Here is a 26342-nt window from a genome sequence, read left to right as displayed (position 1 = left end):
GTCTGCTGTGCTGCTCCTTCTCCTGCAGGGCGGGCGGGAACTTTTGAAATGACACACGCAGCGCAGTACTGACAATTAGTGCCGGCAGGGAACAAAGGAAAGACTCCTGCGTTCCGCTGCCTGCACTTACTGTGCGGACCTGCACAGGATCTCTCCCTGCTCGGCACGCTGCAGCCCGGCTCCACTGCACCGGCTGAAGACGGGCGGGCCGCTCACAGAGAGTAGGCGGGCCGGATGTGGCCCGCGGGCCGCCCCTTGCCCAGGTCTGCTTTAGAGAATGTGAACTACTGGAAAATTACCCTGGAAGGATTGGAGACACCTACAGAAGGAGATTTGACACCTAGACCTTGATTCTTCAAAGCAATTATGCCAGAATTCTGTCAGAAATCACTTTTCAATCAATTTTTTGTGCAACACAGAGTTGTGAAAAAAAAATCGTGCGACTAAATCATCACGGCGCACTGCGCTGACATCACTCGCATGTCCTTCAGCTCCCAGCAGTACAAGCAGACATGGCCTCCTCTTACTGGTAATTCATAGCAAAATGTATGGCCTCCGGCGCCACTGCGAACAAGCTGACTATCAAGCACGTGACTGTGATCAGAGGAGGCCTGATGGGTGCCGGGATAGCGCAGGTAGCTGCAGCAAACAGACACACTGTTGTTTTTGTGGACCAGACTGATGACATCTTGAAAAAGTTTGCCAAAAGTATTGAAGACAGCTTGAAAATGGTCACTAAGAAGATGTTTGCGGACAAGCCTGAGGCTGATTCACAATTCATCAGCAAAACCCTCTGATACTTCAGCACAAGCACAGACCCAGCAGCCGTGGTGCACAGCAATGATCTGGTGGTAGAAGTCATAATAGAAAACATGGAAGTGAAAAATGCACTGATGAAGACACTGGACAAATTTGCACCAGAACACACCATATTTGCCAGCAACACTTCCTCATAGCTGACATAGCCAACTCCACAACTAGGCAGGATCAGTTCGGAGGGCTGCATTTCTTTAATCCAATGATGAAGCTGGTGGAGGTCATTAAGACACCAATGACTGGGGGGCGGAGCCTGGACCGGGATGTGAGCGCACGCGAGGAGACACTCTCCCGCTGGCTCACCGTGACACCGCCGGAACCACCGCATGGCCGACGGGTATAGTGGCATCGGAGGACAAGGGAAGGACCCGACTCCCAGCAGAAGAAGTTCCAGCTCCTGAATCAGCGAGATGACCAAGCGGCGGCAGAAGGAAGTGGGAGCCGGGAAAGTGCCTGGCTTACAAGATGGCACCGAGGTCAGAGAAGAGCCAGAGAAGGCAAACGTAGCCTGCCAGCGCCGCATGGAAGCGGCTGCAAAGCTGGCACAGTATGCAAGGCAATCGGAGGAACCTCTGGGGGAGCCTGGTAAGATGGTGGAAGAAAACGGGAGGAGGAGGAAGACCCGGAGGAGGCTGAAGGAGCAAGGGGAGAATCAGGGGAAGATAAACAGGATGAGGATTCAGGAGAGCAGCAGGCAGCAGATGAAATACAGAAGAACCCCACTATTAAGGATGTATTTCAGGTGGTCTCCTTCTGCAAACAGGCCCTCACAACTTTAACCCAGCAGGTGCTGGGAATAAAGGGAGATATAGCTACTCTCAAAAAAGATCAGAAGAAAGCTGATATGAGAACCAGTGCTGTGGAAGAAAGAGTGGGGACAGCTGAGGATCACATAGTTGCACTACAAAAAGCAGAGAGAAAATTCCAGAAGCAGATATCTGAGATGGCCACAAAAACAGACGACTTGGAGAACCGTTCCAGGAGGAACAATATAAGACTGGTGGGCATCCCAGAAAGAGCTGAGGGAAGAAATCCTACTGACTTCATAGAAATGTGACTTAAAGAGAAGATTATAGCTATACGCTATTGAAAGGGCATACAGGGTTCCAATGCAACCGCAGCTACCTGGCAAGGGACCTCGTATGATGCTGGCGAAGCTTCTTAACTACAGAGACCGGAATATTATTCTACGCAAGACACGGGATATGGAGACCCTGACAATAGATGGACACCCAGTAGCTATATACCCTGACTACTCTGTACTGAAACAAAGAATGCAATTCACAAGGGTAAAGAGACGAGTCCGAGAGCTGGAGGTTAAATACTCCATGATTTTCCCAGCAAAACTCCGAGTAGTAGCACTGGAGAAGGTTCACTTCTTTCTTGATCCGGAAGAAGTCATGAAGTGGATAGACATCAATGCAAGGAAGCCCGCAAGCAACAGGAGAAGGATAGAAGCTAGCTACGAGCGATATTGCAATCTCGTGATTTTCCTGGGATTCAAGACTGGTTATTCATAAGCAATTGCATACACTAGAAGAGGAGGAAACTTCATAGGCCCATCTTTGTTGTAGAGACAGTACCTCCTTTTTTTTTGTTTTTTTTTTCTACCGGGTTATCATTGTTGATCTCCTGCTCCTGTTCCTGAGTGTTAGATGAGACAGCGGAATTCACTAACAATAAGCTGGACAATGACAGGAGGTCGATAATAATTCTTTTTTCTTATGGCCGTTCAGCGGCGATTGATAAATATTTAAGTTTTCAAATTTTCAGGTTAACTGTTTACATTATATGAAATTTGCAAATGAAAACGAATATGGTTAAGGCAGGAGGTGAGTTAGGGGGTTCTGCTCACTAGGATGAGACAGGTTTGGTATGGGAGAAAAAGAGGAGAGAGGTTGACCAGTCTAGGACAGATAGACCTCATTCCCCATAAGGGAGTTAAAGATGTAAATCGGAGGTGGAGGAGTTTAGTTGGGGCAGTTCTAAGGGGAGGGCTAGGGAAGGGAAAGACTCAGCGTACAGAGGGGCAAAATGCCTGTACAAAGATAACCTGTGATTCAATATGGGAGAGGAGATTAAAGTATTATGTTGGAATGTAAGGGGACTGTCAGATAGAGGTAGAAGAGATGCAATGATAAAATATATGCTAGACCAGAGACCATCAGTAATGTGTTTATTGGAGATGCATTTGACAAGTGAAACGACGAATGTACTGAACAAACGATGGGTGCAAAAGGCATATCATTTTACTTTCTCTACCTATGCTAGCGGTGTCTCTATGTTGGTTCATAGATCCGCCCAATATGAAGAAGTGGAGACATGGATAGACACAGAGGGACAATATGTAATGGTGATCTGTAAGTTGTATGGACAATTACTATGCATTACTGCTATATATGTTCCGCTGCCTTACACTAGTGCCAAAATTAGAGAGGTGAGAGAGCGCTTGGCTAAATGGGGAAATTTGCCATTCTTGTTGGTCGGTGACTTTAATAATGTCATAGATGCATATTGGGACAGGAGCAAAAAATCACGGGAGACGCGAAGTGATGGAGCGACAGGGTTTGGTACCTTTATCCAAGAATTGGGGTTGGTAGACGATTGGAGGATAAGAAATTTGGGGGTGACCTGGTTTTCCTGTCACTCCGCGACCCTTGGTACGCTTTCACGTATAGACCTGGCCTTGGGAAATGATCTGATGGATTCTGGGATTGCGCATGTTGAATATTTGACTAGAGTAATATCGGATCATAGTCCAATCCTGATATCTATTAAAAAACGAGGAGTGGGGGAGAGGCTAACAAGAGAATGGAAGTTACACCCGGTTTGGTTAAATTGTATTGACATAGACGGTATATCTAGTGAGATGCTGGAATATTTTACCCTTAAGGCCCTGTCACACACACAGATAAATCTGTGGTTGCAGTGAAATTGTGGACAATCAGTGCCAGGTTTGTGGCTGTGTACAAATGGAACAATATGGCCATGATTTCACTGCAACCACAGATCTGCCAAAGGTTTATCTGTGTGTGTGTGTGTGTGTGTGTGTGTGTGTGTGTGACAGGGCCTTAAATAGAGGTAGTGCGGATCCTTTGGTAGTTTGGAACGCCATGAAGGCATACCTTAGAGGCCTTTTATTTAGAGACGTTTGCCAGTGTAAGTCTCGTAGTAGACAAGGGGAAATTGATTGCTTAGAGGCTTTGAAGGGAGCAGAAGCAGAGATGGTAGCACAGCCCACACCAGAGTATAGGCAAAAGCTAAAAGCAGCTCAGGAAGAAGTTAATAAAGTGCTATTGAAGAAAGCAGCAGGAAACAGGCTTTTCAGAGAGAACGTCTATGCGGAGGGAGAAAAGGTGGGACACCTGTTGTCGGTGGTGACGGCAGCCCAGAGAAAACCATCCTTTGTACACTGCATTCGCACCACAGCGGGAAATTTGGTCACGGAGGGGAAAGATATTTTGGACACGTTCGCAGCCTTTTATGAGGAATTGTACTCCACTAGAGGGGAGTCAAGACAGCAGGACCTAGAGATTTTCTTAGATACAATGACATTACCCAAAATAGCAGAGACAGAGAGACACAGTCTGGAGGCCCAAATTACACTTGAGGAGATGGAGAGAGCTTTGCATGGCATGGCAAATGAAAAAGCCCCAGGGGTGGATGGATTGCCGGTGGAGGTGTACAAATCTCTGGAAGAAATGCTCTTACCCAATTTGTTGAATGTCTTGGAGGAGGCAAGAAAGCGGGGGACACTGCCAGCGTCTATGAGGGAGGCGATAATAACAGTAATACTTAAAGAGGATAAGGATCCAAAACTCCCTGAGTCATACTGGCCCATTTCACTTTTAACGACTGATGTTAAAATTTTGGCCAAAGTACTCTCTAATCGATTAACCGAAGTGATATCTGCTCGAATTCACCCAGATCAGTCGGGTTTCATGCCTAGTAGATCTACGGCGAAAAATATACGAAGATTATACCTTAACATGCAGCTACCGGTGGACAATCCGGGACAGAGGGTGATAGCTTCGTTAGATGCCCATAAGGCATTTGACAGTGTGGAATGGGGGTATCTATGGGAAGTGCTAAGACATATGGAATTTGGCCCTAACTTTACATCTTGGATACAGCTGTTATATGCTAGACCAGTGGCTAAAGTGAGAATTAATGGAATGTTGTCACACACAGTGGACTTACAAAGGGGTACTCGTCAGGGTTGCCCGCTCTCGCCTCTCCTTTTTGCTCTAGCGGGGGAACCACTGGCGGCTGCTATACGGCAGAACAGAGACATAAAGGGATTTGTATATGGCCCTCTAGAAGAAAAGATAGCCCTCTATGCAGACAACATTCTGTTATTATTCGCAGACCCAGGGGCATCATTGAGCCATGCCATGCAGGTGATCGAACGGTTCGGAAGGATCTTTGGACTGTCTATAAATTAGACCAAATCAAACCTTTTCCAGGTGGACGCGGGAATAGACGGGTCGACTTAGGGTGATGAGGTTAACAGATTGCGGGTTGTGGACCAGTTTAGATATCTGGGCATACAGGTATCCTTACCAATTGGGAATTACATCACTATTAATCTAGTCCCTTTGCTGAACCAACTGCGTAGTAAGATAACTGCTTGGAATAAGCTTTATTTATCAGTAATAGGACGGATTAACCTTATTAAAATGGTAATATGCCCATGATATTCTACGTGATACACAATACTCCTATCTGTATCCCTCAGAGTCACTTTAAGGAGATTGATTCTATGTTCCGTGCTCTAATATAAAAGAACAAACAAGCCAGACTCAAACTTGAAAGGTTGCAGAGACCAAAGGACGAGGGAGGGTTAGCGTTACCCAATCCAGGAATATATTATCTGGCAGCTCAGAGTCAACATTTCAGGGGATGGGCGAATTTAGTGGCGGTGGATCCAGCATCTAGATTGTTGGGGCATGTTTTACATCGACGACCATTGGTGTTAGGATTGGAGGAAGGATCATTTGGGAGACAAGGGAAAACAAACCCTACACTTAATTTGTCGAACAGAATTTGGAGAAAGATCAAGCAGATGAGGGGGGTTACGGCAATAACTGAATTCACTCCGGTGTGGGAAAATGATAACTGCTCTGAGATATATAAGATAGGCAAAATTAAGGAATGGGCACGTAAAGGTATATGGTATATGTGGCAAATTCTAGACCAGAGACATTAGAAGCTGTTTACACAAATACAAGATGAATTTGTGATATCTCCATCCGGGTGTTACCACTATAAACGAATGGCACATGCAGTAGCGGCTCAGAGGGTTAAACAATCATTGCTGGTTCAGGCAGACTTAGTATTGAAATATGTGTGTAGTAGTGTGCCCACAAGAGGAATCATATCAACTATATATAGGGATCTATTGCATACATATTTGCTTAACCACCCAGTAAGAACTAAAACTAAATGGGAGGCAGAGATAGACGGGATCACTGATGAGTAGAGATGAGCGAACCGGTCCCGGTTCGGCTCGAGGCGGTTCGCCGAACGGGGGGTCTGGCTCGAGTTCGGCTCGTCGAACGTTCGACGAACCGAACTCGAGCCCATAGGAAACAATGGCAGGCAATCACAAACACAGTAAAACACCTAGAAAACACCCTGAAAGGTGTCCAAAAGGTGACAAACAACTCACAACATAACACAAACACATGGGAAAGTGACAAGGACATATACTCATGTGAAAACAAAACAGCTGGACAAGGAAAAAGAGGGAGACACACAGATATATGAGTATATGCAAAGAAACATCGATTCCATTATTGTGCAACTTGAGCCCTGCTCATTTTAGGCTTCCAATCTGGATAAATTGCCTGAGCTCGCCACGTACGCCTTGAGGATCTTGTCGTGTCCTGCAGCCAGCGTTCTCTCGGAACCTGTCTTCAGTGCTGCTGGGGGTCTGCTGGCAGATAAGCACACGTGTCTGTCCACTGACAATGTGGACCTGGCTCTCAGAGGACTTTTCTTCCCCTGGGTCAGCCAGGGGAGGCGAAAGGCACGCGTATTTTTGAGAGTGCTTCATGCAAAGCATCTTTTTCTTTGTCAAAAGGGGGGCTCAACCGATGCCAGTCAAGTGGGGTGTGTGTGGCCCAGTTAGTGGCAACGAGGGAGACTGTGGTTGGAGTCCCCTCGCTGTGTCTCTAAAAGAACCAAGATGAACAAGTCATGGCTCTCAGAGGACTTTTCTTCCCCTGGGTCAGCCAGGGGACGGGAAAGGCACGCGTATTTTTGAGAGTGCTTCATGCAAAGCATCTTTTTCTTTGTCAAAAGGGGGGGTCAACCGATGCCAGTCAAGTGGGGTGTGTGTGGCCCAGTTAGTGGCAACGAGGGAGACTGTGGTTGGAGTCCCCTCGCTGTGTCTCTAAAAGAACCAAGATGAACAAGTCATGGCTCTCAGAGGACTTTTCTTCCCCTGGGTCAGCCAGGGGACGGGAAAGGCACGCGTATTTTTGAGAGTGCTTCATGCAAAGCATCTTTTTCTTTTTCAAAAGGGGGCTCAACCGATGCCAGTCAAGTGGGGTGTGTGTGGCCCAGTTAGTGGCAACGAGGGAGACTGTGGTTGGAGTCCCCTCGCTGTGTCTCTAAAAGAACCAAGATGAACAAGTCATGGCTCTCAGAGGACTTTTCTTCCCCTGGGTCAGCCAGGGGACGGGAAAGGCACGCGTATTTTTGAGAGTGCTTCATGCAAAGCATCTTTTTCTTTTTCAAAAGGGGGCTCAACCGATGCCAGTCAAGTGGGGTGTGTGTGGCCCAGTTAGTGGCAACGAGGGAGACTGTGGTTGGAGTCCCCTCGCTGTGTCTCTAAAAGAACCAAGATGAACAAGTCATGGCTCTCAGAGGACTTTTCTTCCCCTGGGTCAGCCAGGGGACGGGAAAGGCACGCGTATTTTTGAGAGTGCTTCATGCAAAGCATCTTTTTCTTTGTCAAAAGGGGGGGTCAACCGATGCCAGTCAAGTGGGGTGTGTGTGGCCCAGTTAGTGGCAACGAGGGAGACTGTGGTTGGAGTCCCCTCGCTGTGTCTCTAAAAGAACCAAGATGAACAAGTCATGGCTCTCAGAGGACTTTTCTTCCCCTGGGTCAGCCAGGGGACGGGAAAGGCACGCGTATTTTTGAGAGTGCTTCATGCAAAGCATCTTTTTCTTTTTCAAAAGGGGGCTCAACCGATGCCAGTCAAGTGGGGTGTGTGTGGCCCAGTTAGTGGCAACGAGGGAGACTGTGGTTGGAGTCCCCTCGCTGTGTCTCTAAAAGAACCAAGATGAACAAGTCATGGCTCTCAGAGGACTTTTCTTCCCCTGGGTCAGCCAGGGGACGGGAAAGGCACGCGTATTTTTGAGAGTGCTTCATGAAAAGCATCTTTTTCTTTGTCAAAAGGGGGGGTCAACCGATGCCAGTCAAGTGGGGTGTGTGTGGCCCAGTTAGTGGCAACGAGGGAGACTGTGGTTGGAGTCCCCTCGCTGTGTCTCTAAAAGAACCAAGATGAACAAGTCATGGCTCTCAGAGGACTTTTCTTCCCCTGGGTCAGCCAGGGGACGGGAAAGGCACGCGTATTTTTGAGAGTGCTTCATGCAAAGCATCTTTTTCTTTGTCAAAAGGGGGGCTCAACCGATGCCAGTCAAGTGGGGTGTGTGTGGCCCAGTTAGTGGCAACGACGGAGACTGTGGTTGGAGTCCCCTCGCTGTGTCTCTAAAAGAACCAAGATGAACAAGTCATGGCTCTCAGAGGACTTTTCTTCCCCTGGGTCAGCCAGGGGACGGGAAAGGCACGCGTATTTTTGAGAGTGCTTCATGCAAAGCATCTTTTTCTTTTTCAAAAGGGGGCTCAACCGATGCCAGTCAAGTGGGGTGTGTGTGGCCCAGTTAGTGGCAACGAGGGAGACTGTGGTTGGAGTCCCCTCGCTGTGTCTCTAAAAGAACCAAGATGAACAAGTCATGGCTCTCAGAGGACTTTTCTTCCCCTGGGTCAGCCAGGGGACGGGAAAGGCACGCGTATTTTTGAGAGTGCTTCATGCAAAGCATCTTTTTCTTTGTCAAAAGGGGGGGTCAACCGATGCCAGTCAAGTGGGGTGTGTGTGGCCCAGTTAGTGGCAACGAGGGAGACTGTGGTTGGAGTCCCCTCGCTGTGTCTCTAAAAGAACCAAGATGAACAAGTCATGGCTCTCAGAGGACTTTTCTTCCCCTGGGTCAGCCAGGGGACGGGAAAGGCACGCGTATTTTTGAGAGTGCTTCATGCAAAGCATCTTTTTCTTTGTCAAAAGGGGGGGTCAACCGATGCCAGTCAAGTGGGGTGTGTGTGGCCCAGTTAGTGGCAACGAGGGAGACTGTGGTTGGAGTCCCCTCGCTGTGTCTCTAAAAGAACCAAGATGAACAAGTCATGGCTCTCAGAGGACTTTTCTTCCCCTGGGTCAGCCAGGGGACGGGAAAGGCACGCGTATTTTTGAGAGTGCTTCATGCAAAGCATCTTTTTCTTTTTCAAAAGGGGGCTCAACCGATGCCAGTCAAGTGGGGTGTGTGTGGCCCAGTTAGTGGCAACGAGGGAGACTGTGGTTGGAGTCCCCTCGCTGTGTCTCTAAAAGAACCAAGATGAACAAGTCATGGCTCTCAGAGGACTTTTCTTCCCCTGGGTCAGCCAGGGGACGGGAAAGGCACGCGTATTTTTGAGAGTGCTTCATGAAAAGCATCTTTTTCTTTGTCAAAAGGGGGGGTCAACCGATGCCAGTCAAGTGGGGTGTGTGTGGCCCAGTTAGTGGCAACGAGGGAGACTGTGGTTGGAGTCCCCTCGCTGTGTCTCTAAAAGAACCAAGATGAACAAGTCATGGCTCTCAGAGGACTTTTCTTCCCCTGGGTCAGCCAGGGGACGGGAAAGGCACGCGTATTTTTGAGAGTGCTTCATGCAAAGCATCTTTTTCTTTTTCAAAAGGGGGCTCAACCGATGCCAGTCAAGTGGGGTGTGTGTGGCACAGTTAGTGGCAACGAGGGAGACTGTGGTTGGAGTCCCCTCGCTGTGTCTCTAAAAGAACCAAGATGAACAAGTCATGGCTCTCAGAGGACTTTTCTTCCCCTGGGTCAGCCAGGGGACGGGAAAGGCACGCGTATTTTTGAGAGTGCTTCATGAAAAGCATCTTTTTCTTTGTCAAAAGGGGGGGTCAACCGATGCCAGTCAAGTGGGGTGTGTGTGGCCCAGTTAGTGGCAACGAGGGAGACTGTGGTTGGAGTCCCCTCGCTGTGTCTCTAAAAGAACCAAAATGAACAAGTCATGGCTCTCAGAGGACTTTTCTTCCCCTGGGTCAGCCAGGGGACGGGAAAGGCACGCGTATTTTTGAGAGTGCTTCATGCAAAGCATCTTTTTCTTTGTCAAAAGGGGGGCTCAACCGATGCCAGTCAAGTGGGGTGTGTGTGGCCCAGTTAGTGGCAACGAGGGAGACTGTGGTTGGAGTCCCCTCGCTGTGTCTCTAAAAGAACCAAGATGAACAAGTCATGGCTCTCAGAGGACTTTTCTTCCCCTGGGTCAGCCAGGGGACGGGAAAGGCACGCGTATTTTTGAGAGTGCTTCATGCAAAGCATCTTTTTCTTTTTCAAAAGGGGGCTCAACCGATGCCAGTCAAGTGGGGTGTGTGTGGCCCAGTTAGTGGCAACGAGGGAGACTGTGGTTGGAGTCCCCTCGCTGTGTCTCACATGCTTTTAGAAGGGCATGAAATGGCTTGGAGGTTGACTTTCATCATATGCAAACTGTTGGCTACCAAAATGCTGCCTTTCCAACAACTGTGGTTATAGGCAATGAGGAACATACTGATGAAGATGAGACGCAGATACCCGATTGGGATGACAACTTAAATATTCGGTCAGGGCAAGAAGAAACTCGGTCTGAGGGGTAGGGGAGTGCAAACACAACAATTGATGATTAAGTTCTAGATCACACCTACTGTCAACCCACAGTCAGACACTCGAGGAGGTCAACAGAGGCGGTGGAGGAGGATGCAACCGACGTCGAAGTAACCTGGCGCCTTCCTGGACACAGTCGGAGCACTGGTAGCACGTCTACAACTGCATCCTCAGCCACCACTCTGCCTCTGAGCATTATTCGGGGTGGATCAACAGGTCGCATGGCCTCTAAGCCTTGCCTAGCCAGGTCCTTTTTTGACATAGAAAAAGATCGCCCAAATTATGTGATCTGTAAAATTTGTCATGGTTCTCTTAGTAGAGGTCAAAACCTCAGCAGTTTGACAACTTCTTCCATGAATCGTCACATGAATAAATATCATATGGCCCGATGGGAAGCTCACCGTGCTGCAATGCGGCCTAGCGGAGCGAACCATCCACCGCCTGCCCCTTCCAGTGCATCCGCGCGCTCGTCATCTTCTAGGACTGTGGGGACAGCTGTCACACCTGTTTTTCCACCCACAACTTCCACCACTGTAACCGCAACAGGCAGTTTGCTTGGTAGGTCGTCAGTTGGTTTGGAAGGGGAAACAAGTGAGTGTGTACAGCTCTCTCAGACATCGATAGCACCAACTTTGGATGAAGGCAACATCATGTCTCCGCCTGCACTTTCCTCACAAAGCTGCATTTTTCCAGGGACACCCGACTCAACACCGTCTACACACAGCAGCCAGATCTCTGTCCCTCAGATGTGGTCAAATAAAAGGCCACTTCCTGCGACCCATGACAAAGCGAAGAGGTTGACTCTATCCCTCTGTAAGCTGTTGACTACAGAAATGCTGCCTTTCCGCCTAGTGGACACACAGGATTTTAGAGACCTTATGTCTGTCGCTGTGCCCCAGTACCAGATGCCTAGTCGCCACTACTTCTCTAAGAAAGGTGTGCCCGCGCTACACCAGCATGTCGCACACAACATCACCGCTTCCTTGAGAAACTCTGTGTGTGAACGGGTGCATTTCACCACCGATACTTGGACCAGTAAGCATGGACAGGGACGTTACATGTCGCTGACTGGCCACTGGGTAACTATGGTGATAGATGGTGAAGGGTCTGCTGCACAAGTCTTGCCGTCCCCACGACTTGTGTGTCAATCCTCTGTCTGTCCAAGTTCCGCCACTGCTTCTGCATCCTCCACCTCATCTGGGTCCTCCACCTCCGCCCCAAGCCTGCCTGGTCAGGCCACCAGCGTTCTCACTGCGCAGAAGGAATCACGCACCCCTCATTACTATGCTGGTAGCAGAGCGCAACGGCATCAGGCGGTCTTTAGCTTGACATGTCTTTGAAATAGGAGTCACACAGCGACTGAGTTGTGGGCAGCTCTGGAGACTGATTTTGATAAATGGTTGTCTCCACTCAACCTGCAGCCTGGTAAGGCCGTGTGCGACAATGCTGCAAACCTGGGTGCGGCCCTTCGCCTGGGCAAGGTGACACACGTGCCTTGTATGGCTCACGTGTTTAACCTTGTTGTCCAGCAATTTTTAACACACTATCCCGGCCTAGATGGCCTTCTGACCAGGGCACGGAAACTGTCTGCAGTGCTCACTTCCGCCGTTCAACCGCCGCACCTGAGCGACTTGCATCGCTCCAGAAGTCTTTCGGCCTGCCGGTTCATCGCCTGAAATGCGATGTGGCGACACGCTGGAATTCAACTCTCCACATGTTACAGCGACTGTGGCAGCACCGGCGAGCCCTGGTGCAATACGTCATGATGTATAGCCTGGGCCAACGAGATGCAGAAGTGGGGCAGATCACCCTGATGGAGTGATCTCAGATCAAGGACCTATGCACCCTTCTGCACAGTTTCGACATGGCGACGAATATGTTTAGCGCTGACAATGCCATTATCAGCATGACGATTACAGTCATTTACATGCTGGAGCACACGCTAAACACTATTCGTAGTCAGGGGGTGGGACAACAGGAAGGGGAGGAACTACAGGAGGATTCATATGCGCAAGACACAACAACATCACCAAGGTCCAGACGTTCATCATCACCAACGCGGCAGGCATGGGACCATGGGGGACAGGGATCAACAAGGGCGCATGGTAGCAGGTGAGATGTTGAGGAAGGTGCAGGAGGACATGAAGATATGGAGGACGAACTGTCCATGGACATGGAAGACTCAGCAGATGAGGGGGACCTTGGTCAAATTTCAGTTGAAAGAGGTTGGGGGGAGATGACAGAGGAAGAAAGAACGGTTAGCACCTCTATGCCACAAACACAGCGTGGACTTGGTGCGCATGGCTGCGCAAGACACATGAGTGCCTTCTTGTTGCACTACCTCCAACATGACCCTCGTATTGTCAAAATTAGAAGTGATGATGACTACTGGCTTGCCACACTATTAGATCCCCGGGACAAGTCCAAATTTTGTGACATAATTCCACCCATAGAAAGGGACGCACGTATGCAGGAGTATCAGCAGAAGCTGTTACTCGATCTTAGCTCGGCTTTTCCACCAAACAACCGTGCAGGTGAAGGGAGTGATTCTCCCAGTTGTAACTTGACAAACATGGGACGGCCTCGTCATCTTCAACAGTCTACCCGTACCAGTAGGACCGTATCTGGTGCTGGTAACAGCAATTTTATGGAATCTTTTCATAATTTTTTTAGACCCTCCTTTGCAAGGCCACCAGAGACAACAAGTCTGACACATAGTCAACGGATGGAGAGGATGATACAGGAGTATCTCCAAATGAACATCGATGCAATGACTTTGCAAATGGAGCCTTGCTCCTTTTGTGCTTCAAATCTAGAAAAATGTCAAGAGCTCTCCAGTTACGCCTCGAAGATTTTGTCGTGTCCAGCTGCCAGCGTTGTCTCTGAACGTGTCTTCAGTGCTGCTGGGTGTGTGCTGACAGATAAGCGCACGCGTCTGTCCAGTGACAATGTGGACAGACTGACGTTCATCAAAATGAACAAGTCATGGATCCAGAAGGAATTTACTACCCCTGTGTCATCCTGGGGAGAGTAAATGCTTGTGGATTTGGAATGTGCTTGATGCAAATCAAAACATCCTGTTTGCAACTAGGGCACAAGTGCTGCCACTGATAAGGTGTCTGTGTGGGGCCCAATTTTTGGAAAAAAAGGGAGACTCCGCTTGGAGTAACCCTTGCTTGCTGTGTTTTTTAAAAATGATACAAGATGAACAGATCTGAAGGCAAGATGAAGCCAACATCATGTCTCCGCCTGCACTTTTCTCACAAACCTGCATTTTTCCAGGGACACCCTACTCAACACCGTCTACAGACAGCAGCCAGATCTCTGTCCCTCAGATGTGGTCAAATAAAAGGCCACTTACTGCGACCCATGACAAAGCTAAGTGGTTGACTCTATCCCTCTGTAAGCTGTTGGCTACCGAAATGCTGCCTTTACGCGTAGTGGACACACAGGATTTTACAGACCTTATGTCTGTCGCTGTGCCCCAGTACCAGATGCCCAATCACCACTGCTTCTCCAAGAAAAGCATGCCCGCGCTACACCGGCATGTCGCACACAACATCACCACTTCCTTGAGAAAATCTGTGTGCGACAGGGTGCATTTCAACACAGATACTTGGACCAGTAAGCATAGACAGGGTCATTACATGTCACTGACTGGGCACTGGCAAACTATGGTGAGAGATGGAGAAGGGTCTGCTGTACAAGTCTTGCCGTCCCCACGAGTTGTTTCAATCCTTGTTCTGTATGTAGAAGTTAATACACTGCTTCTGCCTCTTCAACCTCGTGTGGGTCCTCTACCTTTGCGCAAACCCTGTGTGGTCAGGCCACCCTTCCTTGCAACTGCGCACAAGGACTACCACACACCTCCTTACTATGCTGGCAGCAGAGCTCAATGCCATCAGGCGGTCAAAGTTTTACTTTGAAATGTATGGGAAATGTGAGTCACACCGCTATTACAGAGAATAGTAGTCAGGCAGGGTCAAAACATTAATTGAGGAACAGGAACAGAATGGGACGGCCAGGACTTAATCAGAAAACAAGCAGAGGTGAAATGCGTATCGGCCAACAAGGTACATAAACAGCAAGCAGGAAAAGTAGTCAGGTAACAAGCACACAAAATCATAAAACTGAACTGGGGGTAAAATTAACCAGAGGTTCATAGCTATGTCTGGCAGTGGTCTGCAGACAGGATGGGCATAAAAAAGGGTGTGGTGTCTTCCCATTGGTTGTAGCTGAATGATGGTATTTCATCTGTGAGATACCCACCAGCTACATTCAGCCAGAGATTCTGCATCTGTCAAGGTAATGCAGCCCAGTGGGTGAGCATAACCTGCGTCCACCTGCGCCGCTGGCATCGACTACTCTCCCATCATCAGCACTATTCATGAAAGGAACACGTTGTCACCTGGCGACCGGAGTACAAATTGACGGAGCGGACTCCGTTGGTGACTTAACAGCCGTGTGCGGCAATGATGCAAACCTGGCTGCGGGCCATCCTCAGGGCAATGTGACACACGTGCCTTTTATGGCTCACGTGTTGATCCGAATTCTCCAGCAATTTTTAAAACACCATCACGGCCTACATGGCCTTGTGCAGCGGGCACGCTCGCTATGTGCTCACTTCCATCGTGCGCACACAGCAGCTCAACAACTTTCATCACTCCGGAAGTCTTAGGGTCTGGCAGTTAAACGCCGGAAATGCGATGTTCCGACACGCAGGAATTGGAATCTGCACATGTTGCAGCGTGTGTGGCAGCACCGCAGAGCCCTGCTGAAATACGGTAAGACATATAGCCTGGGATAAGTTGATCCAGAGGTGGTGCAGATCACGCTGCTGGAGTGGTGTCAGATCAAGGACCTATGCACCCTGCTACACAGTTTTGAAATGTCGACGAAGATGTTTAGCACTGGCAATGTCATTCTCAGCGTGACAATTCTGGTCATCTACATGATGGAGCACACTGTAATTATTATTCGGAGTCAGGTGTTGGGACAAGAGGAAGGGGAGGAAGTACAGGAGGAGTCATATGCGGAAGGGATAACAAGATCTACGAGGTCCAGATGGTCAGCGGCACCTATGCGGCAGTCATGGTGAGGGAGAGGGATTAACAAGGGCGCATAGTATCAGCAAAAAGTGTTGATGAAAGTGCAGGAGCCCATGAAGAAATGGAGGACGAACTGGCGATGGGCATGGAAGACTCAGCAGATGAGTGAGAGCTTGCTCACATTTCGGTTGTGCGAGGTTGTGGGTAGAGGGCAGAGGAAGGATGCACGATTCTCACCTCTCTGCCACCAACACACCAAGGACTTGGTCCTCCTGGATGCACAAGACACATGAGCGCCTTCTTGCTGCACTACCTACATGACCCTCGGATTGTATGAATTTGAAGTAATCCTGAATACTGGGTTGCCACACTGTTAGATCCCCGGTACAAGACAAAATTTGGCGAACTAATTCCTGCCATAGAAATAGACGCACGTATACAGGAGTATCTGCAGAATGTGGTACGCAATCTTAGATCTACTTTTCCACTAAACACCAGTGCTGCACAGAGTGAATCTCAACACTTTGTCATGGATAGGAGGAAATGGTCTTTTACTTGTCCACATCGGAGGGACCGAGGGATGGCTGCTGTGCTGAGATGGCGTTGAGTACGGTGTCCCTGCACAGTTGCACTTTTGGTCATATCCCAAAATGAGTTGAAAAAGGACAGATGCTGTTGGAAAGGGGAACAGGTGTGTTGGAAAGGGGAAAAAAATTTTGGTCCGTGGATTTGGTGGTTAAACAACTGTAACATTTGCTGAAGAAACAACATCTGTTACAGTGGGACTGGCAGATTTGGATAAAGTGGTATATAATCTGTGACCGCTATATAACAAAAATTAATAAGAAAAGAAAGAGAAAGGTATATATCACCTTCAGCAGTCAGTGTCCACCGTGCTCCCAGTTGGAAAAGGAGAGGTTGGCAACTTGAAGGTTTGGTGGAGGATACAGAGCTGTGTGGCTATGAAACTAATAGTAGCCTGAACCGAGTTAGACGCCATTCGGATCTGGAGACTGTGAGCCCTGTTAGCGTCACAGGGTCCACATGCCCACCCAGCCCAGGAACTCCCTGTTAACAACACAGGGGCCATTGAGTACGCTGACCGTGTGCGTAGGGGCCACACCTGTGGACAGCAGGCGCATCAGCAGCAGCAGGCCTGTTAATGCCACTGGGCTGCACAAGCAGGACTGTTAGGACAGGAGCTGGTCTTAACCGTTCTGCGTTACCAACTGTGGTGGTGGCCTGCATCCACCACCCTATCCCTGCCTACCTCTGGCCTAAAGCCGCAATGGGTTCAACACATGGAGGTGTGCTCTTTCGGAGCATAATAGAAGACTGCGCACCTCCTTGTTGGCTCCAGCCCCTTTTATAACCTGGGTCCGCCCCAAACCAGGGTGAACCACAATGCACCTCCTGGAGACAAAAGCAGAGTGACACGTCATGAGTGGCATAACTAGCGTCCTATTTGGAAACGCAACTTCAATGATGACCTCATGGCTGCCATGACCCAAACACCTCACCAGTCATCGTCTGACCATCAATAATGCGGTGACAAGTCATAGGTGTGGGCCTCTGCAAGCCATTTGGGAGGACACCTGATGCCCTGTGGTCTATATGGGACCCCCACATCAGGGCCAGGGCCAAAGAGTTCATTACCGGACCTAGTCTCTGATGCAGGAAGTGCCTGAGCATGCTCAGTAGCATGAAATACAGTCTCTGAAAAAAGACTATCAGCTTTAGCATGGTGTCTAGGCACAAAACAGGACTTAGACCCGGCACAGAATGCAAGCACCTGTGCAAAGAGGCTTTTCACACTTAGTGTGGGAGCATGCGCTGTATCCCGAAATGAAGACTTAGCGTCAGGAATGGCACAGTCAGGCTGAGCATACTCACTAGGCGAAACACTGTAATTATGCTGCAGCTGGGGTACATCGGCACACGCATGCGCACTAGCTGCCTCTCCACACTTAGACGTGGAGGGGAAATTTGTCTTGGAGATGCTGTCTATGAACAGAAGGAAAAGCTAAAGGAAGCCTGACTTTCTATCCCTCCGAATTATGAAATGCAGCAATGAATTCCATGAGTTTGCTATAACATTAGCGTAGCTAAATGTGCATGAGGGTGTGATGTAGAGGTGCTAGAAATAGCTTGTCACCAGTGGGGCACTAATGGAATACAACAGCCAGTTCTATGATGCCACAAAATGGCAGTATTTTGTGCTATCATTATAGCTTATTAAAAACAGAGCACGAGGTTGTCATGCAGAGGTGCTGCACATAGATTTGCAGTAGTGTGAATAGACAAAAGTACAATAGCCACGTTTAGGATACAACTAGGTACAGTGAGTGTTTGCTAGTATAATGGCTGAGTTTAAAAAAGTTTGAGTGTGCAATGCAGGCAGATGTCCTGCAAATATCGTTCCAATACTGTGAATTGACAAAAGTACAATAGCCACGTTTAGGATACAACTAGGTACAGTGAGTGTTTGCTAGTATAATGGCTGAGTTTAAAAAAGTTAGAGTGTGCAATGCAGGCAGACGTGCTGCAAATATCGTTCCAATACTGTGAATAGACAAAAGTACAATAGCCACGTTTAGGATACAACTAGGTACACTGAGTGTTTGCTACTATAAATGGCTGAGTTTAAAAAAGTTTGAGTGTGCAATGCAGGCAGACGTGCTGCAAATATCGTTCCAATACTGTGAATAGACAAAAGTACAATAGCCACGTTTAGGATACAACTAGGTACACTGAGTGTTTGCTAGTATAATGGCTTAGTAACAATGAGTTGTAGTGTGCAATGCAGGCAGACGTGCTCTGCAAATGTCTTTGCACTAGTGGGACTATAGCAAAGTCCAATAGCCACGTTTAGGATGCCACTAGGTACACTGAGTGTTTGCTAGTAAAATTGCTTAGTTTAAAAAAGTTGGAGTGTGCAATGCAGGCAGATGTGCTCTGCTAATATCTTTGCACTAGTGGGACTATAGCAAAGTCCAATAGCCACGTATAGGATGCCACTAGGTACACTGAGTGTTTGCTAGTATAATGGCTTAGTTAAAATGAGTTTGAGTGTGCAATGCAGGCAGACGCGCTATGCAAATGTCTTTGCACTAGTGGGACTATAGCAAAGTCCAATAGCCACGTATAGGATGCCACTAGGTACACTGAGTGTTTGCTAGTATAATGGCTTGGTTTTAATGAGTTGGAGTGTGCAATGCAGGCAGACGCGCTCTGCAAATGTCTTTGCACTAGTGGGACTATAGCAAAGTCCAATAGCCACGTATAGGATGCCACTAGGTACACTGAGTGTTTGCTAGTATAATGGCTTGGTTAGAATGAGTTGTAGTGTGCAATGCAGGCAGATGTGCTCTGCTAATGTCTTTGCACTAGTGGGACTATAGCAAAGTCCAATAGCCACGTATAGGATGCCACTAGGTACACTGAGTGTTTGCTAGTATAATGGCTTAGTTAAAATGAGTTTGAGTGTGCAATGCAGGCAGACGCGCTATGCAAATGTCTTTGCACTAGTGGGACTATAGCAAAGTCCAATAGCCACGTATAGGATGCCACTAGGTACACTGAGTGTTTGCTAGTATAATGGCTTGGTTAGAATGAGTTGTAGTGTGCAATGCAGGCAGATGTGCTCTGCTAATGTCTTTGCACTAGTGGGACCATAGCAAAGTCCAATAGCCACGTATAGGATGCCACTAGGTACACTGAGTGTTTGCTAGTATAATGGCTTAGTTAAAATGAGTTTGAGTGTGCAATGCCGGCAGACGCGCTATGCAAATGTCTTTGCACTAGTGGGACTATAGCAAAGTCCAATAGCCACGTATAGGATGCCACTAGGTACACTGAGTGTTTGCTAGTATAATGGCTTGGTTTTAATGAGTTGGAGTGTGCAATGCAGGCAGACGCGCTCTGCAAATGTCTTTGCACTAGTGGGACTATAGCAAAGTCCAATAGCCACGTATAGGATGCCACTAGGTACACTGAGTGTTTGCTAGTATAATGGCTTGGTTAGAATGAGTTGTAGTGTGCAATGCAGGCAGACGCGCTCTGCAAATGTCTTTGCACTAGTGGGACTATAGCAAAGTCCAATAGCCACGTATAGGATGCCACTAGGTACACTGAGTGTTTGCTAGTATAATGGCTTAGTTATCAGTTGGAGTGTGCAGAGGACAAGAGGGTACAGTGGCAGGATTGTGGTGCTCTGGGTAGAGGAATGGAAGCCTGCCTTTCTATTCCCTCCTAATGGTGAAATGCAGGTAGGAAATCCCTGACCTGGGCTACACAGACGCTGTTGCTGTTTGCAGGACCTGTCACCTATGGCTCTCTGACCCTGCCGGTTGGAGCCCTTAAAAGGACTGCTATAAAGTGCTCTCCCTAAGCTGTCTAACGCTGTGTATGCAGCGCATACAGCTGTATCGGCTATAGGACTCAGGAAGACGGAGCTGCGACAGTGATGTCTGACACCAAAGACGCAGAAGGCAGATAATGGCGTCCGTGAAGAAAATGTCCGGTTTTATAATGCAGGGACATGTGACATGCAGATCCTATCACACATGCCGTTGCTTCTCTGGCTCAAAGTCCACTTAGCTGTGTGTGTGTCTGGGATTGGCTGACATGCTGGCCCGCCCCACAAGACGCGCGCGCTTAGGGAAGGAAGACAAGAAAAAAAAAAAAAAAAAATGGCGATCGCCATTATAGAAACAGCAGTGATCTGAAGGCGCTGTTCACGCACACTATACACTGAAATGTGATAATAGTTTGATTCACAGAGTGACTTACACTATTACAGCAGAAACCAAGCTATGATTTAGCTGTTTTTTGGCTGCTAGAACCGTTCTCGAACGTTTCTAGAACTACCGAGCTTTTGCAAAAAGCTCGAGTTCTAGTTCGATCTAGAACATGCCCCAAAATCACTCGAGCCGCGAACTGGAGAACCACGAACCACGAACCGCGCTCAACTCTACTGATGAGGTGTGGGAAAGTGTCCTGGAGTACATACCGAAATTATCAATAAGTGAACCAGCAAGATTGTCCCATCTGTATGTGGTGAATAGGGCGTATAGATCCCCACTAATTATGTGTAAAATGGGACTGAGGAGTAACTCTGACTGCCCTAGGTGCAATGGAGACGATGCCGGCATCTTCCATATGATGTGGACGTGCCCCAGGTTGACGTCTTTCTGGATAACTGTTCTTAACAAAATAGGAGTTTATAGATGCAAACTTCCCAAACAACCTTTGGTATGTCTCCTAGGTTATGTGGAGGAAATCAGAGTAGACAACATTTTTAAAATAGTGATAGCCAGATTGCTGTATGCGGCCAGGAAAGTAATTGCCAAACATTGGATGCAGGGGGACCCACCGACTAGAGGGGAATTTATCGCATATCTTAATCATATTGCTTGGATGGAGAGAAGTATATATGGGAAAAGGAAACAACTTGCACTTTTTGATAGACTGTGGAATCCGTGGTTGCAGTATGGATAAATATTAGGGCTGGGAGATGTTGGTCTCTGAGCAGGGATACCTGGTTCTACACATTCCAATATATGTCACTGAAAGGCACAAATGTGAGATCTTTTATATAGATGTGGGTAATATGTATGCTGAGGGGGGAGGGGTTGTTGGGAATGGAAAGTTTGTAGTTATGTTTATTATTGCTGAAAATTTGACATTGGCTTTGTATATTTAATGAAAAATAAAAAATATTTGATTAAAGACAACAATGACTAGCCAAACAACTTCTCACTCTCTCATAAACTTCAGTAAAGCAATGGGAAATACGCCTGTGTCATGTAAACACAACCCAGGCTTCATTGTTAACCGTCTTTTGGTACCATACCTAATGGAATTTGTGCATCTTCATGAAAGAGGTCATGCATCTGAGGAAGACATGGATTTTGCAATGAAATTGGGGGCCCGTTACCCAATGGGTCCTTTTGAGCTTTTGGATTATGTTGGTCTTGACAATAGTAAATACATAAATACATCATTGATGGTTGGTACCAGATGGAACCTGAAAACCCCTTTTTTGCCCCCAGTGAATTGCTCAATAAGCTTGGAAAGAAGACCAGAGAAGGATTTTATAAGGACAGATGGTTGGCCTGGCTGCACTGCAGAGTTATATTGTTATAGTCTCATGTTTTCTTTGATTACGATGACCGTTGTTGGTTTTACATTGCACGGTTTTCTCAGCACTTATTAACACTCTAGTGCCTTACAGTCATGATTCTCTATTTCATCAACATCCTTTTGTACCGCTGATTCCAAACATTGATACGTCATAGCCATTCTACAGTCAATAATAAATGAATGTACAAAAAATAAATTGTGCAACTTTTGGAGGTTTCACGCCAATTTTAACCAGCTTTGCCAAATTGGGCAGAGCTAGGCCAGAAGAAGGGTGTGATGCCACCGCTTCTCTAATTCATAACAAGCTGCGGCGTTCCCTATGCCAGAAATCTTACGCCAGTCCCTGACATCAATTTTCATTGTACATCGCCGGTCTTGATGAATTGGAGACCTAATGTTTATCTGCACAGACCCTGCTACCTGCTTTGGTTACAAAGCCTAAGGATAGGCCATCAATGTTACACTCCCGGACAAACGCATTAAATATTTGGCATCTGTCTTCTTCGAAAAAAAACCTTTTTGAAATTGTCTATGTTGTGGATCAATGTCACAACCAGACGGTTGCAGGCATCGCCAACTGTCATGGCGGTATCAGGATCTGTGGAAATTACAGATTCTGGCACTCTGCTAACTTCTCTGATGTCTGTGAGCAATGCAGTGAGACGCAGGTGTTGAACCACATACTTAGTAAAACTAGCAAGAGTTATTCTCTGCTGGGCTCCTTGTTAATGTCTTTGATTACATGCTGTAGGGGAGCCAGTATCTTTCGCTCCCCTTCTGTATATGCTGGCTGGACTATTCCATTAACGCCAGCTATAATTTACCTATACAAGTGTGGTGAGGTGTTGTGATACAAACTAGTGGTTGTTGTGCATTATTGCTGTGAGCAGTTGTGGTGTTAACCCTTGTTATTTCTGCCTTCCTGCTCTTGCTTTTCTCCTTAGTATCTCACTGTTTATTTCTGTGAGTTTGCGGTGTGTCTGAAATTTGGTTTTACCGTCTGTCTTAATCTGTATTTCCATCCTACTCCTACCCCTTCTTCCACGTTCAGGGGTAATCCAGAGGTTAGGGATAGCTAAGGTCTCCTAGCATGAGGAAAGTATAGGAGCCCCCGTCCCTCATTATCCTACAGTCACATTGCAACAATCAATCAGATTATTTACTGTAGCACATTCCAGAGAACGAAGATGTAACTCTTAGATCTCGAAATTGGAAAACAAATTCAGAATAATTTGTTTCCTAATTTAATTTCTGATGTTATGGTTAAAAAACTAAATCTACTTTCGAAATTATATGATTAAAAAATAATAACATTGTGTTTATTTATAGCCGATGACTGTATCAGGAGTTCAGATGGACATCTAATATCTTCAAAATTTAAAACAGATGATCAAACTATCACACATAATACATATGAAGAGCATGCTGCTGTCCCAGATATACCTCCAGTCCTTCATTGGAAAGCTTTATCATCTGATCTTTTCAAACAAGTCCAAAATTACGAATTATCACAGAATTGTAATCAAAATAAAAGTTACAGAAAGGATGTGGAACATGAGACAGCTCCTACAAGGGAGAAACCATTTTCATGTTTAGCGTGTGGGAAATGTTTTATTTGTAAATCACACCTTGTTAGACATCAAAAAATTTACACAGGGGAGAAGCTATTTTCATGTTCAAAATGTGGGAAATGTTTTATTCAGAAATCAGACCTTGTAAGACATCAGAAAAAACACACAGGGGAGAAGCCATTTTCATGTTCAGAATGTGGGAAATGTTTTAGTTGGAAATCAGATCTTATTTTCCATCAAAGATCTCACACAGGGGAGAAGCCATTTTCATGTTCAGAGTGTGGGAAATGTTTTATTCAGAAATCAGACCTTGTAAGACATCAGAAAAAACACACAGGGGAGAAGCCATTTTCATGTTCAGAGTGTGGGAAATGTTTTATTCGGAAATCACACCTTGTTGGACATCAGAAAAATCACACAGGGGAGAAGCCATTTTCATGTTCAGAATGTGGGAAATGTTTTAGTTGGAAATCAGATCTTATTTTCCATCAAAGATCTCACACAGGGGAGAAGCCATTTTCATGTTCAGAGTGTGGGAAATGTTTTATTCAGAAATCAGACCTTGTTAGACATCAGAAAAAACACACAGGGGAGAAGCCATTTTCATGTTCAGAGTGTGGGAAATGTTTTATTCAGAAATCACAACTTGTTGGACATCAGAAAAAACACACAGGGGAGAAGCCATTTTCATGTTCAGAGTGTGGGAAATGTTTTATTCGGAAATTTCAGCTTGTTGAACATCAGAAAAAACACACAGGGGAGAAGCCATTTTCATGTTCAGAGTGTGGGAAATGTTTTATTCGGAAATCAAACCTTGTTATACATCAGAAAAATCACACAGGGGAGAAGCCATTTTCATGTTCAGAGTGTGGGAAATGTTTTATTCGGAAATCAGATTTTGTTTGGCATCAAAGATCTCACACAGGGGAGAAGCCATTTTCATGTTCAGAGTGTGGGAAATGTTTTATTCAAAAATCAAACCTTGTTAGACATCAGAAAAATCACACAGGGGAGAAGCCATTTTCATGTTCAGAGTGTGGGAAATGTTTTATTCAGAAATCACACCTTGTTAGACATCAGAAAAATCACACAGGGGAGAAGCCATTTTCATGTTCAGAGTGTGGGAAATGTTTTATTCAGAAATCAGACCTTGTTAGACATCAGAAAAAACACACAGGGGAGAAGCCATTTTCATGTTCAGAGTGTGGGAAATGTTTTATTCGGAAATCACACCTTGTTGGACATCAGAAAAATCACACAGGGGAGAAGCCATTTTCATGTTCAGAATGTGGGAAATGTTTTAGTTGGAAATCAGATCTTATTTTCCATCAAAGATCTCACACAGGGGAGAAGCCATTTTCATGTTCAGAGTGTGGGAAATGTTTTATTCGGAAATTTCAGCTTGTTGAACATCAGAAAAAACACACAGGGGAGAAGCCATTTTCATGTTCAGAGTGTGGGAAATGTTTTATTCGGAAATCAAACCTTGTTAGACATCAGAAAAATCACACAGGGGAGAAGCCATTTTCATGTTCAGAGTGTGGGAAATGTTTTATTCAGAAATCACACCTTGTTGTTCATCAAAGATGTCACAGAGTGGAGAAGCCATTTTCATGCCCAGAATGTGGTAAATGTTTTACTAGGAAATCAGGTCTTGTTTACCATGAAAAAAAATCACACAAAATAAACCATTTTTATGTTGTGAATGTGGAAAATGTTATTGTCAGAAATCACATCTTGTTAAACATGTGAAGAAGCCGCAATAATTGAAATGTGTAACTGGTAAATCAAGTCTTGCCGACAATCAGAAAACCACCAGAGCGGAGCAGCCTCTCTTGTTTTCAGAATTTGCCAAATGTTTTTTGTATCATTAATCAGGTCCTGTTGTCAGATGAGTCACATGGGAGAAGCCATCATGATGTACTATAATTCAAAGGGTTTATCCAAAAATCAGCTACAATTGCTCAAGTAAGAATTGGTGAGGGAAAGAAAAATTCTCTCTCTTTTTAAACTCATCGTATTTTTCGGACCATAAGACATACCTAGGTTTTGAAGGAGAAAAATAGGGAAAACGATTGAAGCAAAAATGTTGTCATGACACACTGTTATGGGGGATCTGCTGCTGACACTGTTACAGGGGTAATATCCCCCAGTTTCTAGTGCAATGTGTTTGATGACTTTCCCCTTAAATAGTGCTTATAACAAATCTGTGGCTGCTTTTATTATTTACTAAAACAGTGAAGAGTCACAGATTAGTGAATTTTTTAAATATAATGCAGTGCCAAAAGTGTCCCTAATGTCCCCCAAAAGGAACTTCCAGGTTGTGAGATCCCACAACCCTCAGCGATCACTCTCACAGTGAAAGAGTGAGCTCTACGACCCCAGCTCTGCAGCATCCTTCTTAACCAGTTCAGTAAAACCTTAAAAAAATATGTGACCGTGCTGGATTATTTGAGAGAGCAGTGTCTCGTGCTTAGAGCTTGGTAGTACGTGGCCGTAAAGAGGCGTGGCTACGGGACCCGGTAGTTTAAGAATGTTGAAAAATACCAGTGGTTTAACGATGCCATAGAACTGTTAGGTATTGGTATTTTCGTTTATTGTTTTTCACAGTTTGTTATTTTCCATATAGAAAAGGTTAGTGAATAAGTGCATAGTCAATCAGGGTTTAAATTAATGCAGAAGTTACCTAATTTGCAACCAGATTCTTTACAGTGTGTACACCCGGTACATGGACTTTGTTTATATATATATATATATATATATATATATATATATATATATATAGTAAAAATGGACCATTTTCACAGGACTGGCGTGATCAACACGAACTTGTGTATTGTACATAGTT

The 26342-nt window shown here is 46.3% G+C and overlaps 1 pseudogene; it reads left to right on the top strand.

The window, feature by feature from the left end:
• The first annotated feature begins 408 nt into the window (after positions 1–408).
• On the top strand, positions 409–22130 carry LOC142259322 (hydroxyacyl-coenzyme A dehydrogenase, mitochondrial-like; annotated as a pseudogene).
• The last annotated feature ends 4212 nt before the right edge of the window (positions 22131–26342 follow it).

The sequence above is a fragment of the Anomaloglossus baeobatrachus genome (assembly GCF_048569485.1).
Source record: "Anomaloglossus baeobatrachus isolate aAnoBae1 chromosome 5 unlocalized genomic scaffold, aAnoBae1.hap1 SUPER_5_unloc_7, whole genome shotgun sequence".
In the NCBI taxonomy this organism is placed as follows: domain Eukaryota; kingdom Metazoa; phylum Chordata; class Amphibia; order Anura; family Aromobatidae; genus Anomaloglossus; species Anomaloglossus baeobatrachus.
The sequence above is the reverse complement of the archived record's forward strand: the minus strand, read 5'-3'. Positions and strand labels throughout refer to the sequence as shown.